This window comes from Heterodontus francisci, chromosome 14 (genome assembly GCF_036365525.1).
Source record: "Heterodontus francisci isolate sHetFra1 chromosome 14, sHetFra1.hap1, whole genome shotgun sequence".
Lineage (NCBI taxonomy): Eukaryota > Metazoa > Chordata > Chondrichthyes > Heterodontiformes > Heterodontidae > Heterodontus > Heterodontus francisci.
In genome coordinates this window covers 92902654-92915364 of record NC_090384.1, presented here as the reverse complement: position 1 = coordinate 92915364, position 12711 = coordinate 92902654, and positions in this window count along the sequence as shown.

The following is a 12711-nucleotide window of genomic DNA, read 5'->3' as shown; positions in this document are numbered from 1 at the left end:
CTCCACCAATAACACCACGATGAACCAGCAACTACAATTTATACTTTATGTAATAAAAGCAAAATACTTCAGAGGCTGGAAATCTGAAATAAAAACAAGAAATGCTGGAACTACGCTGCAGGTCTGGCAGCATCTGTGGAGACAGAAGCAGAGTTAACGTTTCAGGTCAGTGGTTTTATTCCACGAAACTAAGTTCTATGTCAGCAGGTTTAGCTTATAACGGGAATGGACCCTTTCAATACTTCTTGATACTTTCAAGCAGATATCGATGCAAGGGTATAACGTATCTGCAATGAATTATTATTTCAGAAATGTACACTCGGGTGATCCAGGTGGGTGATTCCGAAAATGATGTGCACACGACGTGTCCAGTCATTAATACGAAACCGTGGGGTCATTTACAAATGCGTTTTATTAGGTGTAAATATACCTGTTTTCTCACCCACACACTAGTCCTTATCGCTCTCTGTCACACTCAGAACCACTGAGCTGAACTTTATTCTGCTTTCAGCCTCAACAAAAATCAGGTTTTGTGAGAGTTGAGGAGTTAGTATGTCAGTGAAAGTCACCTAGTAATGTTGTAACTTTCGGGTCTTCATTTGAACGACTTTTATATTCTGTATGAAATAGTACAAGGAGGAACACCTACTTTTTTGAAACTGGTAAGCATAAAGACACGGTGGATGCAGGAGCTGTTGAAACATAACCCATTAATACTCGGTAGACCTCAATAAAGAGGCACGACCCGTCTGCTCAGGTACGAATATAATAAAAAAAAACTTTACACAATGTCCATTTCACTTGATACTTCAGCACCAACCACAAGCTGAGACAATGCCGACACTCCCAGGCAAACCTGAGAAACTCGGAAAGTGTACAAGATATTGCATTAACATGGACAGCGACCAGGGAAAAACCCTTATTTTGGTAGATAAGTATTTCTGAAGTTCCAAATGTTACTCAAAGATCTTACAATATTTGTATTTGTTAAAGGAATTTGATTCGAGTTGTTCCCTTTCCTTGTGAGTTTGGAATGAAGTTTTGATGGAAGTTGATGTCAAATATAACAAGCTTCGGAGTTTCTCCGCTGACAGTCCCACAGCAAATCAAGTTTTCTTAAAGCCCTCTTTCCATTAGAATTAGAATTCTCGTAAGACTCATTTCAAATGATTATCCATCATTCAATTTGCCGGAATGGATGGCCATTTCATTATAGACTGTCCCAGATAAGTTGTATACCTATAATATACCTGTGGAAGAAGTAATGTGATTGCAGAATAATTCTGTAGTAAAATATTCGCAGACAAATCAATCTGTTTATTACATTTTAACACAAAGTGAAAGGTTTGCTTCTCTCAGTATGTCACAGGGGTCCCACAATCTAGCCCATGCCCTACCTCAGCTACCGGCTGCTTTCTATTTGGTCACAAGGCCATTCTTGAAGCATCAGTGCGATTTGTTCTGATAGTAGACCGACTCTTTGATAAATTATAGTGCAATTCCATACATAGGCATATTGAAGGCTGTCCCTTTGAGTGATGAAACTTTACTGCCAATTTTTATTTGCAAGGGATGTCACTGAATATGTATTGCACACAAGAAATAAGTAGTATCTACTAGCTAGTCATACATGCACAACCCTAACCCTGGAGCTATCCAAGATAGAAACTAACATAAATAATGTGCTTTGCATTCACGTTTTTTTAATTAATTCATGGGATGTGGGCGTCCCTAATTGCCCTTGAGAAAGTGGTGGTGAGCTGCCTTCTAGAACCGCTGCAGTCCATTTGGGGTAGGTAGACCCATAGTACTGTTAGGAAGGGAGTTCCAGGATTTTGACCCAGTGACAGTGAAGGAACAGCGATATAGTTCCAAGTCAGGATGGTGTGTGACTTGGAGGGGAACTTGCAGGGTGGTGGTGTTCCCATGTATTTGCTGCCCTTGTCCTTCTTGTTGGTAGAGGTCGCAGATTTGGTAGGTGCTGTCTAAGGAGCCTTGGTGCATTGCTGCAGTGCATCTTGTAGATGGTACACACTGCTGCTACTGTGCGTCGGTGGTGGAGGGAGTGAATGTTTGTAGATGGGGTGCCAATCAAAGTGGGCTGCTTTGTCCTGGATGGTGTCGAGCTTCTTGAGTGTTGTTGGAGCTGCACCCATCCAGGCAAGTGGAGAGTATTCCATCACACTCCTGACTTGTGCCTTGTAGACGGTGGACTGGCTTTGGGGAGTCAGGAGGTGAGTTACTCGCCTCAGGATTCCTAGCCACATATTTTGTGTGTGTAATGGAAGAATGTGTCATTGGGCCACAGGAATGACTGAAAAAAAGCAAGACAAGTCTTGCTTGATCGGAGATGACTAGTATTTAAATTATGCAGAAAACACAACGTTCTGGCATCCAAATTCCAAACAACAAAGGCTCCAAGATCAAACAACCGCCAACAGCATGGGAGATACCAAGAGGAGTACATTGAGATCCCTATATCCGAATTTTCGGATGAAACTCCAACTTTTGCGGACGTCATCATTTGTCATGCCCACGTTTAGAAAAAGGAACCCAGGTTTTTTTTAAATCCTCGGCAATCAGAGATAGAATAAAAACCATTGAATCTATAGATTCGTAAATAATGTGTGGATTGAGCAACGTATGAAATGGCACATGGCGTCTCAGATATGGGTAAAAGGAAAACGATAAGCTAAAAAAAAACTATTGCTACAAATGCAGCAATCTATTTTCCATGTAGATTAAAGAATTGTTGTAATTTCTGTTTTAACTATATGTAAAATGTTTGCAGTGGATTTGGAATTAATATTACCGCAGCTAACCAAAGACAAGCCCTTGAAATTAAACTGTCCAGCTTTCTCTGCAGGAGGTTATTGCAACCTCTGCAAGCGAGAATTAACGTAGAACTGTCATCTAGGACCTAAAAGGGATAGAACAAAGTACTTTCTAAATGGTGAATATCTAGAAAGAGTGGAGGGCCAAAGAGACTTGGGGTTCCAGGTACGTAGATCATTAAAATATCATGAACAGATACAGAAAATAATTAGAATTAGAACATTACAGCGCAGTACAGGCCCTTCGGCCCTCGATGTTGCGCCGACCTGTGAAACCATCTGACCTACACTATTCCATTTTCATCCATATGTCTATCCAATGACCATTTAAATGCCCTTAAAGTTGGCGAGTCTACTACTGTTGCAGGCAGGGCATTCCACGCCACTACTACTCTCTGAGTAAAGAAACTACCTCTGACATCTGTCCTATATCTATCACCCCTCAACTTGAAGCTATGTCCCCTCGTGTTTGCCATCACCATCCGAGGAAAAAGACTCTCACTATCCACCCTATCTAACCCTCTGATTATCTTATATGTCTCTATTAAGTCACCTCTCCTCCTCCTTCTCTCCAATGAAAACAACCTCAAGTCCCTCAGCCTTTCCTCGTAAGACCTTCCCTCCATACCAGGCAACATCCTAGTAAATCTCCTCTGCACCCTTTCCATAGCTTCCACATCCTTCCTATAATGCGGTGACCAGAACTGCACGCAATACTCCAGGTGCAGTCTCACCAGAGTTTTGTACAGCTGCAGCATGACCTCGTGGCTCCGAAACTCGATCCCCCTACTAATAAAAGCTAACACACCATATGCCTTCTTAACAGCCCTATTAACCTGGGTAGCAACCTTCAGGGATTTATGCACCTGGACACCAAGATCTCTCTGTTCATCTACACTACCAAGAATCTTCCCATTAGCCCAGTACTCTGCATTCCTGTTACTCCTTCCAAAGTGAATCACCTCACACTTTTCCGCATTAAACTCCATTTGCCATCTCTCAGCCCAGCTCTGCAGCCTATCTAATCAAAAAGGCTAATGGATTGCTGGTCTTTATATCTAGATGACTAGAAAACAAGGGAGTAGGAGTTATGCTTCAGCTAAGCGAAGCCCCGATTAACCATACCTGGAGTATTGTGAGCAGTTCTGGGCACCAAAACTTAGGAAGGACATATTGGCCTTGGAGGAAGTGCAGCATAGATTTACCACAATGATACCAAGGGTTAAATTACAAGGAGAGGTTGCACAAACTAGGGTTGTATTCCCCAGAATTTAGAAGGTTAAGGGGTGATTTGATCAAAGTTTTCAAAATATTAAGGGGAGAAGATAGGGTCGATAGGGAGAAATTATTGCTGCTGATCGGGAAGACTTGGACTAAGGGGAATAGCTTAAAAATTAGAGCCAGACTTTTCAGGAGTGAAATTAAAACAGAAAGTGCTGGAAATACTCAGCAGGTCTGGCAGCATCTGTGGAGAGAGAAACAGAGTTAATGTTTCAGGTCTGTGACCTTCCATCAGAAGTGAAATTAGGAAAAGCTTCAACACACAAAGGGTGGCTGAAGTTTGGAACTTTATTCTGCAAATGGCAATTGATGCTAGATCAATTGTTAATTTTAATGCTGGGATTGATAGATTTTTGTTAACCAAAGCTATTAAGGGCGATGGGGCAAAGGTGGGTGTATGGAGTTAGGTCACCATGATCTCACTGAATTGTGGAACAGGCTGAGGGGCTAAACAGCCTACTCCTGTTCCTATGTCCCTATCAGTGCAGAATGGTTGAAATGGTTTCAACATAATGGTTGAAAAATATCACTCCAGAATGTGTTTCCATATTTTGATTTTTCCATATACAAAGAAAGAAGACAATGAATCTAGTGCAATCTGAAATGGTTTTATAGGAAAGTTGAAACTTTATAGGGGAATGTTACAAAGGGTCCTGGCATTATTTCATTGGGTATTTTGATAGCACTATGCTATTCTTTGGATAGGGTTAAGTGGTTTACCGATAAAAGAAACATATTCATCAACTGGGAAGCAGAAATGGCGATGTGTGAACAATTTGTACAAATAGATCATCCTTTAAATAAAGGTTTTAATAGACAATATTTTACAGTTACTGTCCAAAATTTGATATGACTGGCCAAATAACTTCATAATTATCAGAAATTACGATTCCAATGTGGTTAGAGCACCTTCAATGTCTGAAGTTGTGAGCTAGATAGAAGCTCTTCATACACATTTACTCCCCGTGCATTATAAAAGTGACAAGTCTACTTCGTTATGCATTTAGAATCTTTGAACAGTTGAACATGTGTGCTTACTTTAAATAGATGCTCACTTGTGCAATCAAAGGACGGATTTAATGAAATTTGATCAAAAACTGTGACCAGTGAGGGAATAAACAGTGAAATTAAAGTAGGGGAGATACTTCCCTGTTGCAATGGGAAGTTGATCAGTGGCCTATACACACAAACTGAAACAAGGCATTGCGACATTTTCATTTTAATAGTGTTAAAACCTATACTTAACCTATAACACGTTTGCAAAGCATTGTATCAAAATATAATGCTGCAGAGTTGATGTAGACATTGTAGTTAAAGTTGTATTTGTAGCTAAAGAGGAGTGTGAAATATTAGATACGATAAACATAATAAGAGAGGAAGTACGAGAGGGTATGACATCCTTGAAAGTGGATAAATTGCCAGGGCCGTTTGGATTGCATCCTAGGTTGTTAAAGGAAACCAGGGAGGAAATTGTAGATGCTCTGAGGATCATCTTCAAATCCTCACTAGATACAGGAGAGGCACCTGACAATTGGAGGTCTGCAAATGTTGTACCATTGTTTAAAAAGGGTGCGAGGGATAAACCAAATAATTATAGGCTGGTCAGTCTGACCTCAGTGGCGGGTAAATTGTTGGAATCTATTTTGAGGGACAGGATAAACTGCCACTTAGAAAGGCATGGATTAAAGTCCAATATGGCAGTCTCGTCAGTAAAATGAAAGCCCATGGGAGACAGGGGAATGTGGCAGGTTGGATCCAGAATTGGCTCAGGGCCAGGAAACAAAGGGTAGTTGTTAATGGATGTTTTTATGAATGGAGAGCTGTTTTCAGTGGTGTTCCACAGGGCTCAGTGTTGGGTCCCTTGCTGTTTGTGGTATATATTAATGATTTGGACTTAAATGTGGGAGGCATGATTAGGAAATTTGCTGATGACACAGAAATTGGCCGTGTAGGTGGTAGTGAAGAGGATAGCTGTAGACTCCAGAAAGATATCAATGGTTTGGTTAAGTGGGTGGAAAAGTGGCAAATGGAATTCAATCCAGAGAAGTGTGAGGTAATGCACTTGGGGAGGGCAAATAAAGTGAGGGAATAGACAATAAACAGGAGGATATTGAGAGGGGTAGAAGAAGTGAGAGACCTTGGAGTGGGTGTTTGGAATTCACTGCCAGGAATGGTGGTGGAGGCAGAAACCCTCAATTTTTTAAAAAGGTACCTGGACATCACCTAAAGTGGTGTAACTGGCAAGGCTATGGACCAGGTGCTGGAAAGTGGGATTAGATTGGACGGCTATCTTTTTCGGCCGGCACGGACATAACGGGCTGAATAGCCTCCTTCTGTACCATAATGTTTCTATGGTTCTAACTAACGCCGCCATAGTCCTAGGTGATAAAGGTCAGAGCCATTTACTTGGAACACCAACATATTCTGTGATCAATGTGATTGAACTACTGTATCACTGCAAGCATGTTTCATGAAGAGCATAAAGGTGCCTCTCATACCTGTCATTTCTCTCATATTAGCTGTTAGGCTACTTTTAATTGGGTGTGCGATTTGAATAGATAAAAGTGATGAGGAAGGCAAATGGATTGGGATTTTTACCAGTCTAGACTCAAACACCTCATTTTCAACAGAATGGGAGGACCACAATTAAAATAAAATGCTGGCTGAACTCAAAACTTTTTTCAAAGAAGCCAAGGTAGCCTTGTTCAAAAGAGGCAGTCATGGGGGAGATTAATGAGTCTACCTTGCTTTCAATGAAAGTCTGTGGGGCTGAGCGTAGTGCATACAAACTGGAAATAAGACCCCCTGGAGGCACGGTGTGACTAGGATTGTATACCACGGGGGGACGGTGATTGCATGAATCCTCATGTGGTGCTCCTTGTGAAAAGGCTGCTAATCAGAATTGCCAGCCTGGGGCATTCCATGGTCATCCCCGCATTAACCTGAATTTTGCAGTCTGAAGTCTCCCGTCGACTCGTGATTTGCTCATCAAATCATGCCCTGTCAAAGAGTGAGTGTGTCGGTGTGCTGAGGAAGAGGGGCGCGCCGATCAATACTCACCTCGCTACTTTTTAACCACGATTTAGTGAACTACTTTTATTCCTGATAATTGGGTTAAATCCATTCATTTACTACATATTTTCTTAAACTGAACGATATGGGCAGCTCCTGTAATTTCGCCAAGCTCCCGTTTGAGCACGTTTAATATTTAACACATTCACAGTCGCGTTTGCCAGTACGGAAGTAATTCAGCAACATCCGAAGCAAGGATTTATTTCAACTGATCACGATATTCCAGTCGGTTTCACCGTGTTACGTTTGTAACAGGCGTCATCACATCATGCATCATACAAATACAGCAGCATTATATCCCGCAATGGACAACCCGTTATCATATACCTTGATTCCTGTATAACGTCTCTGATGAAGATTTCAAAGGATTGCATTCTTTCCTGCACTCTCAATTTCTTCCGTGTCTCCAGTGTTTCTGCCTAGTTCTCTCGTTATCTCTTTGTCTTGCCCGTTGTTAAGAATGTGCCTCTGTTTTGTGAAATATATTTTTGAGGATTCATTTTTGAAAGATTGAAGCTGTGTTGAACTTTAGAGTTTTCAAATGGGGTCATGTAAAGGCCACTTGACTTTAAAAAACAGTTCCTGGAAATATTTTTTTAAAGGGTGACTGAGACTTCTTGAGAGGAAAACAAGCCTTTCTGGGAAACCAGCTGACTTCCAGCAACAACACCAAACCTTTCTGGGAAACCACCTGACTTCCAGTTCAATAAACACAGAGCACTTTGGACACCTGGAGAAGTTGGTTACAAAGAAGTGACAGATCAAGATTGATAGAGATCAAAAGGTTGACCTCCTGTTGTCAGTTTCGCTTTTGAATTGTTTTGAGTTGGGGTTGAACTGTGTAAAAAGGGAGAGAAGAGAATTTCCAGTGAGAAGAGAATTCCCAAGGAAGGAGAGAAGACCACAACCCAGCTTAGCTTTCCAGCACCTGCATAAAAGACCCTGAGAAGTCCACTGTGTCAACTCATCTCCTGTCTTTGAAGAAAAGCCTACTAAATTAATTCTCAATGCTGCCTGAAAGGAACTGTTCTAAAAGAGTCCAGTGACCTGTCTTTGTGTACGCAGAGGCCAGACTGTATACCAGTTTTGAAGCACAACATATCTCACCTGCTGTTTCTTCAAGAATGAGCATGTATTCAGCCCAAGTGTTTTGTCTGTAATAAAGTTCTAAAAACAAGAATCGCTTTATTTTTTCCGGTTAACCAATGTATGTGTGTGCGGGACTAAGGTAAAAAGGGAACCTTAATATTTCAATCTGTGTGTTTATGCTTTACTTCATTACTGGTTAAGACTTGTTTTATAATAAACTGATAATTTTGTTGTTTATTAAAGAAACCTAGTTGGTGTGTTTTATTCTGGAATAAAAATAGAGTTTATGATTAACCATATTGGTAAGTGGGAAAACAATTTAAATATATGTTGTGACCCATGGAGAAGTGGAACTAGAATAAACAGTGCACTTCTCCCTCCTTGGTTATAACACTGTTCCCTCACTTTATGCTCCAGTCACTCCTTTCTTATATTTGCTTATTCTTCTCTATATCTCACATCTCAGGCTTAGTGCGCATGTTACTTCCTTGACTTACTCAATAAGTAAGTAATACTTACTTATTTTTGCTGAGTATGAACTCAACAGGGGCTGGGACTTTCCAGTGCTGACCTAGAAACAATGAATAGTCATGCTGTCCATACTAAATCCTGGGGTTTTATTTGCCCACTTAAAAGACATGCACTTAAACGTTACATGCGTTTGTACCAGGATTTTCTATATGGCTCAAAGCAAGGCTAACTACTGGTAAATCGTGGAATGGTTGGTTGAACGTAAGGCTGGTTCTTTGAGCTGAAGACAGTGTTCTGGGATTTGTAATTCACCAGAATGACAGTCAGCTGGAGCAGTCTGAGACTTGTAGTGCAATACAGTGACACTATTATTGGTTTCCATCATATTGCTTAGTTCCTTAACTACAGTGCAGTGCTGAGCCGTGAAGATAATGGAAGCTGCAGGAATATGACAGAGCTCATGCTTTGGGCCCTAGAGAGATGGATAGGCTTATGGGAGAAACTTTGTAGAGATTCCTAACACAGAAAATGGAACTCAATGGGTAATGATTGTTCTGTGATTTTGTTTGCCCTATGTATCTTCTAGTTCCTGAGAAATCAGCGTGAAAATCGAGAGCACGTTAAAAAAAAGAATGGTTTTATCGATTGGGCTTTTCCTGCTTAAATGGTTCTTCATTGATAATTTTCCTATCCATTTAGAAATATTGGAATCAATGAGCATCATCATCGGCAACCCCTTGTGTTGGGGTTGATTCTTACTTGTGGATGGCTGGGTGGAAGTGAGATGCCAATGTTGGTTGTGGGCTTGCAGATTGCTGATGAGCCCTACCTTCCCTTGCAGGCTCTCCCACAGTGAAAAGATCAGTTATCGGCCAGTAGAGGCGGTGGCAGATTGTTGGCTTGAGCAGCTGCTCTCTCTCTTTCCATCTCTCTCACTGTTCTCTCTCTGCTCTTGTTGATTGGAAGGAATTGACACCATTTTTGCTGAGGTGTCGCTGTTTCAGTCATGATTGGGCATCTGTTTCCCATGCGTTGATGTTAATAGAGCAGACCTTCATGGAGGCTTTGAGATTGTCTTTGAAAAGTTTTCTTTGGCTCCCGTGTGAACGGGCTTCCTGGCGTAGGTCTGAGTAGAGCACCTGTTTGGGCAGACTTGAGTCAGGCATTCTGATGAAATGTCCCCTCCATCTCAGCTGATGTGAGATTATCATAGTGTCTATACTTGGTATATCTATGTCTTGGAGGACGTTTGTTCTCTTGTCCTCCCACTTGTTTCACAAGGTCCTTTGAAGGCAGTGTTGACGACATTATTCTCGTTAAGGGGTCTACAACTTTTTTTTTTAACCTGAAGAGCCTTTAAAAAAAAATGCCTAAAATAAAAACTATTGGGAGCCACAAGATGAAAATTCATCATTTCTAAACCAAATACTTGGCCAATTACCAAATGTCTCTGGTAGAATGCATAATTTGCATATAAATAAAATACAGGTATTAAATTTATGTATCAATAGGGAAAAAATCAAAATAGATCCATCTCTGAATTATCACATTTTTGGACTTTTAACTATAATTTTGTCAGTAAAATCACCTTTAAAACAAAATATTTTAAGATGCATAGAATTAACAATTTTTTTGGCTGTTGATTTTCAATTAAAAAAGGCTTTCAATAGCACATTCAGAATAATATCATCTCAGCTATATTAGAAACAATAATGGTCACACCCATAAAACTGATTCCTCAAATCAAAGGCATTATCTATAACCAAGGTGTAGCTATACCACTTGAACAGATTTATTTAGAGCATGATGTTTTTCAATAAAATCATTTACAATCATAAAGTGTAGTATAATGATTAGCTTTTTATCCCCACAATAAAAAAAAGCTCTTACTTTTCTTGACTTAATTTTTTGTGGGCTTTTTTCATGTTAATGTTATCCAACTGAAAACAGTTGGGGGCCGCAAATGAAATGTAAAAAAGGCACATGTAGCTCTGGAGCCATAGATTGCAGTCCCCTGTTCTAGGACCTTGATATGGCATCTATAAGTTGTTCAAGCTTCAGCACAGTAAAAAAGGCATGGTAAGAACTACTTCCCAACAGACTTTGAATTTAGTGTTTGGTCTGATAGCACGATTCTCAAAAACTCGAGTATGTAATTTACCATAGGCTGAGCTCACACATTGGATTCAGTGGTGTACCTCTTTGTCAATGCCAGCTTTTTGGGATAGATAGCTTCTGTTATGACTGAGGTGGGAGGAGTGCACTGTCTTTTCTAGTTCCACTTCTCCACAGGTCACAACATATATTTAAATGTTTACCCAGTTACATTCAATCATATCCTCTACTCTTTCTCCCTGAATAAAATACATTAACCAGCTTTAATAAACAACAAAATTAATCAGTTTACTACAAAACAAGACTTTTCCATTAATGAAGCAAAGCAATAACACACAGATTGAAAGATGAAAGTTCAATTTTTACCTTAGTCTCTCACACACACCGGTTAACCGAAAATAGAGATTTTCTCTGCAGGACTTTTATACAAAAAAAAACTTTGGCCAAATACTTGTTAATTCTTTAACAAATTGGATGAGATATGTTGTGTCCCAAAATGGCATAGAGTCTGGCATCCGAAAACCCATAGACGGGTCACTGGGATCTTTTCAGGAGCAGTTCTTTTCAGGCGGTGTCAAGAATTAATCTGGCAAGCTTTCCAGGAGCTCCTCAGGAGAAATGCAGCATTACACAGATACAAGAGAAAGGAGGCATGCTGGGTGTTTCTCTCTTGGCAGGTTGATTTCCAACTGCTTTCAAAAGCAGTCCACACCCCAAATGAACCAAAATAATAACTCAGAAGCAAAACCAAACAGCAAGTCAGAACCTCCTGACCCTCAAAATCATGTCATGTCACTTCTCTGTAAACACCTCCCCCAAGTTACCAAAGGTTTCTGTTGTTTATTGAGCTTAAGGCATGTGACTTCCAGTAAAGGTTGTTTTCAAACAAGACCTCAAGTTTCCTTCCAGCAATCTATTTCAAAGAACAAAGTCCAACATCTATGGAATTACTTCTGCTCTCCAATGAATCCATCTCCACAATTCTAACAAATGAATCCTCAAAAAAAAAAATATAGAAGCATCTTCATAACACTTCCAAGATATAGGAAGTGAGGGACATTTTCCAACACTTCACCATGAATCTGAATTGAAGGCATTGGATTGGATACATTTGGTGTGGGTTGGTGTTCAGGGCAAGTCCCACGCTCTCATAAGGTTCAGTTAATACTTCAACTATCTGCTGTAGTTCTTCAGAGTGAACACTAACTTGTGCATTGCCAGCATACTGTATTCTTGTTGTTGTCTTGGATTTGGCCCTCAAACAGTTGAGTTTGAAGAGTTAACTATCAGTATGATAAGTTATTACCACACCTGGATGGAGCCTGTCAGTCATAAGCTGCAGTGTTGCTGCAAGAAATATTGAGCATAGTGTTGGTGCAATGACACAGCCTAGTTTGACACCTGTTGTGACAGGGAAGGGATCTGTAGTGGAGCCATTGCATAGTACTGTGATTTGCATGTTGTCATATAGGAGACGGATGAAGTTTGTTAACTTAGATGAGCATCCATATCACTGTAGCACCTTCCAAAGGCAGTTCAATTCACCAAGTCGAAGGCTTTTGTGAGTTCAAAGAAAGCCATATACAAAGGGATGTTCTGCTCTCTGCACTTTTGCTGAAGTTGGCATGCTGTGAAGATCATGTCGGTTGTTCTTCTGGCAGGTCGGAAACTGCATAGGGACTCTGGAAGAACCTCCTCTGCATTTGGCAAGAGGCAATAAAGTAGTATCCTAGCTGGGACTTTGCCAAGAGTTGAGAGCAATGCTATGCCTCTGCAGCTGCTACAGTTCGACTTGTCTCCTTTCTTGAAGATTGTGATCATCATGGCATCTAAAGTCACGTGGAATTTC